A 7,327-nucleotide genomic window follows, 5' to 3' on the forward strand; every position below is an offset into this window, starting at 1 on the left:
ATTTTTTTTATTTAATCCATTTTAGAATACGGCTGTAATGTAACAAAATTTGGAAAAAGTCAAGGTGTCTGAATACTTTCCGAATGCACTGTAACTAACGTTTAGCTAACTAGCTAGCTACAGTAGCTAGTTAGTACAGTAGTACAGTAGTAGCTAGCTAGTTAGCTTTCCTTGCTTGATGGTTAGCCACCTAGGCAACGTTAGCTCTCATCTGACTGGTATAACGTTACATTAGCTAGTTAGCTACTTAGCTAATCAAAACAAAACCACATTTATTGGCTATCTACCATTATTTGATGTTTGTTAGCAAGCTAGTTTTCAACTGACTGGTGTTAGCTAGCTGCATAGGCTAGTAGCTGGACTTTGTACAAGCAAGCTAACCCTAGCTAGGTAACTTTAGCTAGTTAGCTACCTAGCTAATCAAAATATATATTTGCATTTATTGATTAACCTCAGCTTGAATACCACCATATAGCTGGCCAGATACAGTAGCCTAGGTTTGTTCACATAGACTTCTTATGACTGTTGCAACCAGCGGTGCTGTTTCCGAGCAACCAACCTGGTGTCAAAACTCTGAGATTCGGCTGAAAAAATATTTTTGCATTGACAGACATGCTACAAAAAGGTAGAACATTGTTGGTTCTTAACGGACAGAAATGAGCATGTGAGAGCGATAAATGATACTATTAATAAAAACTGTTGCATTTACAAATCTAGTCAATTCTGCATTTTTTTTTTATTAAGGAACGGAGACAGCAGGGGTTCAAACTGTAGAGCCCAGTTGCTACATTTGAATATAAAAATTGATTTTATCAAACAAAACTATGCTACATTTTTATCTCTGGGACCCTCAGTATCTCTGGCACCTTCAGGATGACAAATCAGAGCAAGATTACTGAATGTAAGTACATTATTTACCTTCAGCGGTGAATGTATCAAGCCAGTTGCCGTGATACAATGTGTTACAACATTAGTTCACATTAACTCATGTTAGCAACAACCCGGTTAAGGGACACCGATCCTGTGGGGGTTCAATAGTCACTTTATGGACGCTATAGTCTAGTTTTAATCCGACGTCTATAATTTGAGCTAGGTAGGCTCAATAAATACTCATAAAAATATTGATGATATTTCAATCAGAGTGCTGTCCCTTTGTGACCTAACCTCCCTCTCCACCCCTTTGCCTACCACACAAAAGCACTATGGATTTATTTTCCCTGGTTGGCACAGATATCACAATTTAAGCCTTCTGCTCGCTTTCTTGATCCTATCCCCACCACCTTCTTCAAAATAGTTTTTAATTACATATCTGAAGAAGTGCAAGCTATTGTTAATCATTCCCTGTTCACAGGCAATTTCCCCACTGCACTAAAAACTGTTATGGTGAAACCCCTTCTGAAGAAAATGATTCTAGATTCTTCAGCTCTTAGCAATTTTTCGGGCCAATCTCCAACCTTCCATTCTTAAGCAAAATTCTGGAGAAAATGGGGTTCAAACAGCTAAATGATCAAAAAAATAAAAAATAAAATCCAATCTGTTTTTTTTGTGTGCCCACCACAGCACAGAGACAGCTTTAGTTAAAATGATCAATTATCAATTATCTTAGAGCCAATACAGATGTTCAAACGGTCCCGTGTGGCTCAGTTGGTAGAGCATGGTGTTTACAACGCCAGGGTTGTGGATTCGATTCCCACGGGGGACCAGTACGGGGGGAAAACAATGTATGACACGTATGCATTCACTACTATAAGTCGCTCTGGATAAGAGCGTCTGCTAAATGACTAAAATGTAAAATGTGTCCTTGTACTCGTAGATTTACATTTTTATCACTGTTGACCATTATGTCCTTCTGGACAGACTGGAGAGGTGTGTTGACCTCTCCGGTCCAGTTCTAAATAGGTTAAGGACCTAGAGTTTTTTGTCCTTAGTGAACATAACTCAGAGAAAGTACATATCACATGTGCCGTTCCACAAGGTTTAATTTTTCTGTCTGTTCAGTTTATATACTGTATGTTACCCCTTGGCGGCGTTATCAGAAAGCACAGCATCGATGTTCACTGCTAAGCAGATGATAAACAAATTTGCATTTCCGTCTCACTGTAACGGTTGTCGTCGGATTGAGACCAAAACGCAGCGGGTACATGTGTACTCATCTTCTTTTATTAGGGAAAGAAGGAAAACCCCCAAAATAAACACGTACACCAAATGAAACACACCGACGAATAAACAGTCCTGTAAGGCCATAAACTATACATGGAACAATCTCCCACCAACACTAAACCAAACACATACCCATATATAGGACTCTCAATCAGAGGCAACGAGAAAACACCTGCCTCCAATTGAGAGTCCAACCCCAATAAACTAGACATAGAAATACAAAAGACTAGAGACCACATAGAAATACAAACATAGAACATTACCCAAAAACCCAGAAATAATAAATCTAACACCCTACTAAATAAATCACCACCCCAAACCACATAAAACAAATACCCTCTGCCACGTCCTGACCAAACAACAATAACAAATAACCCTTATACTGGTCAGGACGTGACACTCACCAGAGGATTTTAGCTCCATGGATAATTTATTAGACTGTATTAATGATTTAAATACTTGGATGGCTCACAACTTCTTCCAGCTAAATCAAGACAAGACCGAGATACTTATTGTTGGAGACAAAGCACAGAGAGAGAATCTAGCAGCACATTTTAAATCGCGGGCAATAAAGATAAAACACCAGGTACAAAACCTAGGAGTTATTTTAGATTCTTACAGTGCATTCGGAAAGTATTCAGAACCCTTGACTCTTTCACATTTTGTTACATTACAGCTTTATTCCAAAAATGATTCAATATTTTTTTCTTATCAGCCTACACACAATACCGGATAATGACGAAGTGAAAACAGGTTTTTAGAAAGTTTAGCAAATGTATTAAAAATAAACAACAGAAATACCTTATTTACATAAGTATTCAGACCCTTTGCTATGAGACTCAAAATTGAGCTCAGGTGCATCCTGTTTCCATTGATCATCCTTGAGATGATTCTACAACTTGATTGGTGTCCACCTGTGGTAAATTCAATTGATTGGACATGATTTGGAAAGGCACACACCTATCTATCTAAGGTCCCACAGTTGATAGTGCATGTCAGAGCAAAAACCAAGCCACAAAGTCAAAGGAATTGTCCGTAGAGCTCCGAGACAGGATTGTGTTATTAAGGCACAGATCTGGGGAAGGGTACCAAAAAAAGTTGGCAGCATTGAAGGTCACCAAGCAGTGCTTACTTTGCAGGAACAGGATCTGGCACCTCTCAGATTTGACTTTGTTTGTTCCGGCACCTCCAGAGGAGAGGAGTGAGGGTCAAACTGTTCCTGATGGCGATGCCTTAGCTAGCAGCGATGCTAATCCCTCCAGTTCAGCATCACAACCGGCACCTCCACTAGCTAGTAAGCCTACTAGCGAGTCAGAATCAACGGGAGAGGGAGACAGGGAGCTGGGAGGCAGTGCATCCACCGACAAAGTGCAATTTGCAGTTCAAGAACAAGCAAACGTATAAGCCCTGGCTTGTCATGCAGAATTCAAAGTTGGGCTGTACAACATGCAAAGATAAGGAGCTTGATTCTAGAAATGACTGGAGAGATTAAACTATGAAAAGAATGGGTAGAATGTACAGTAATTTAACATCCTATGCCTCGGCGGTACAAAAAATACTACAACAAAGGGCCCTCAAGGAAAAAAAGGTTTTTGAACATGCCCGAACCAAGGCACGTTTGGTGGCAGCAAGCCTTGTAGACGAGGCTAAAGAGGACGCCCAGGTTATAGTTAATGCTCAAAATGAAGACAATAGACACTACAGAACAGAGTCTTCAGAGCAGCCTTAGAAGGAGACTAAAGGGTCACAGTTCATGGCTTTGAGCAAGAAATGGACTCTCAGGAGTTAAATGGACTTGACATGGGCAGAGTCATTGTGGGAGGTTTTGAAAACTAAGGTAATGTTTTTTTTTTTCCCTTTACAAACTTGTTCTGTACTGTGAAAGTAATCTGAATATGTGCTTCATATTATCACATAGACAGGAGGCCTATATATTCTCATATTTGTGTGTTCTGCTGCAGCCTACATTGATTTATTTTATTTAGAGTTATATTCTGATATTGTGATATTTGTTCTACTGCCACACACACAAACTCAAACTGATAAGATAAGAGTTGAGTTCCATCCTTCCCTTTTTTCCATCTTCCAGAGGTTCCCTCCTTCCCCCTCTTCCATCTTCCAGAGGTTCCCTCCTTCCCCCTCTTCCATCTTCCAGAGGTTCCCTCCTTCCCCCTCTTCCATCTTCCAGAGGTCCCCTCCTTCCCCCTCTTCCAGAGGTTCCCTCCTTCCCTCTCTTCCATCTTCCAGAGGTTCCCTCCTTCCCCCTCTTCCATCTTCCAGAGGTTCCCTCCTTCCCCCTCTTCCATCTTCCAGAGGTTCCCTCCTTCCCCCTCTTCTATCTTCCAGAGGTTCCCTCCTTCCCCCTCTTCCATCTTCCAGAGGTTCCCTCCTTCCCCCTCTTCCATCTTCCAGAGGTTCCCTCCTTCCCCCTCTTCCAGAGGTCCCCTCCTTCCCCCTCTTCCATCTTCCAGAGGTTCCCTCCTTCCCCCTCTTCCATCTTCCAGAGGTTCCCTCCTTCCCCCTCTTCCATCTTCCAGAGGTCCCCTCCTTCCCCCTCTTCCATCTTCCAGAGGTTCCCTCCTTCCCCCCTCTTCCATCTTCCAGAGGTTCCCTCCTTCCCCCTCTTCCATCTTCCAGAGGTCCCCTCCTTCCCCCTCTTCCATCTTCCAGAGGTTCCCTCCTTCCCCCTCTGCCATCTTCCAGAGGTCCCCTCCTTCCCCCTCTTCCATCTTCCAGAGGTCCCCTCCTTCCCCCTCTTCCATCTTCCAGAGGTTCCCTCCTTCCCCCTCTTCCATCTTCCAGAGGTCCCCTCCTTCCCCCTCTGCCATCTTCCAGAGGTTCCCTCCTTCCCCCTCTTCCATCTTCTAGAGGTTCCCTCCTTCCCCCTCTTCCATCTTCCAGAGGTTCCCTCCTTCCCCCTCTTCCATCTTCCAGAGGTTCCCTCCTTCCCCCTCTTCCATCTTCCAGAGGTTCCCTCCTTCCCCCTCTTCCATCTTCCAGAGGTTCCCTCCTTCCCCCTCTTCCATCTTCCAGAGGTTCCCTCCTTCCCCCTCTTCCATCTTCCAGAGGTTCCCTCCTTCCCCCTCTTCCATCTTCCAGAGGTTCCCTCCTTCCCCCTCTTCCATCTTCCAGAGGTCCCCTCCTTCCCCCTCTTCCATCTTCCAGAGGTCCCCTCCTTCCCCCTCTTCCATCTTCCAGAGGTTCCCTCCTTCCCCCTCTTCCATCTTCTAGAGGTTCCCTCCTTCCCCCTCTTCCATCTTCCAGAGGTTCCCTCCTTCCCCCTCTTCCATCTTCCAGAGGTTCCCTCCTTCCCCCTCTTCCATCTTCCAGAGGTTCCCTCCCTTCCTTCCCTCCTGATTCACTGCTGCAGTCTGGAGGTAGTTATGTATGTGGCAGTATTTTAGCCTGTATCCCAAATGACACCCTATTCCCTATATAGAGCAATACCTTTTGACCAGGGTCTATAGTAGTGCGCTATGTAGGGAATATGGTGCCATTTGGGACATTCAACCTCAGCTCTTTGATACACAGATGGCCCACTAGTCTGCACCTGGTTTCCATTGGGACTATGGAGCTGTGACCCTGCATTGCACATGAGAGGAACATGTCAGCTCTCTCTCTCTCTCTCTCTCTCTCTCTCTCTCTCTCTCTCTCTCTCTCTCTCTCTCTCTCTCTCTCTCTCTCTCCCAGCCAGCCAGCCAGCCTGTCTCTCTTTCAGCCATCCTCCCTCTCTCTGTCTAATGAATAATAATCCTCTATGGAAGGATGAGGATGTCAGCCAGCCAGGTGGAGAGACTTGAAGGTAATGCTAATTCAGACCTGGGTACTGTGTGGGAACCCCCCCCCACACACATAAACACACACACATAAACACACACACACACACACACACACACACACACACACACACACACACACACACACACACACACACACACACACACACACACACACACACACACACACACACACACACAACTGTGTACCACTACGCGCAGATACGTACGTCTAGTTCCGTAACATCAAGGAATGTCTGAGGGGATGTTTGTCGGTGGGGTTTGGAAGATGTCCAGGACTAACAAACACACACACACCACACACCAAGACACGGCACACAGGTAAAAGCTCACTCTCTTTGATGAAGTGGCTCACCTTTAGAACTCAGTGTCGTCCCGGCAACCTCCCTTCCTCCCTCCTCTCCTTCAGAATCTCAGAGAAGGTAACGAGTTCACAAAAGTCTCTCGTCGTCCACTTTGAGATCTGTTACTGAGACTGGGTCAAGGAAAACCTATTGTGTCAAAGACAGAAAGGTTTTTTGGTAAGTCCTCTGTTTTCACAGAAGTCAAACAAGTGAACACAACCCTAGTCAGAGCCATAATACAGTATATGTCTCTGGTACTAGCTGGTGCATGAGTTGTAATGACAACAAACTAGCCCAACGTTTACATTATTTACAGGAAGACATTTAAAAGATCAGCTCATGGCCTGAATTGACATGTACCGACTAGCTGTTTTATACCAGCCAACATCGTCAATGACTCTGTTTCTACCTGCCTGGGAGGGAATGGAGGAAGGAGAAGGGTGGTTGAACAGACATGAGGATTGGTCAATGAACAATACTGTCTCGTATTTTATCTTTGTTAAATTTCTCACATCTTCCATCTTTGTATCCCTTTCACACCCTTTTAAAAAAGGGGACATCAATTTTTCAGGAGGATGCAAGGACAGACTAATTTGGACTAATTTCTGTTTTTGGTTTTGTTATTCTGTTACACATTTTTTCAGTCGAACCAGACTCTGTGTGGAGTATTCCAAACAGGCCAAGTACTGGGTAGAGGAGAGAAGACCGTCAGCTTTAAAACCGGATTGGTCCAGCAGACTGTCAAGTGGCGGGAAGATAAACAAATCATATATATAGAACAAGAATATAAACGCAACATGCAACAATTTAACTGATTTTACTGAATTACAGTTCGTATAAGGAAATCAGTTAATTTAAATAAATTCATTAGACACTAATCTATGGATGTCACATGACTGGGCAGAGGCACATCCGCTGGGGAACCAGGCCCAGGCCCAGGCCCAGCCACTCAGAATACGTTTTTCCCCACAAAAGGTCTTTATTACAGACAGAAATACTACTCAATCTCATCAGCTGTCCAGGTGG

At 44.1% G+C, this 7,327-nt stretch overlaps 1 non-coding gene across 1 annotated transcript; it reads left to right on the plus strand.

Annotated features, from left to right (window-relative positions):
- Window positions 1–1,627: 1,627 nt before the first annotated feature.
- On the plus strand, window positions 1,628–1,703 carry trnav-uac (transfer RNA valine (anticodon UAC)). Its single transcript has one exon. It is a non-coding gene; the product is annotated as a tRNA-Val (tRNA).
- Window positions 1,704–7,327: the final 5,624 nt, after the last annotated feature.

Source organism: Salmo salar, chromosome ssa01 (genome assembly GCF_905237065.1).
Source record: "Salmo salar chromosome ssa01, Ssal_v3.1, whole genome shotgun sequence".
NCBI classification, from domain to species: Eukaryota; Metazoa; Chordata; class Actinopteri; order Salmoniformes; family Salmonidae; genus Salmo; species Salmo salar.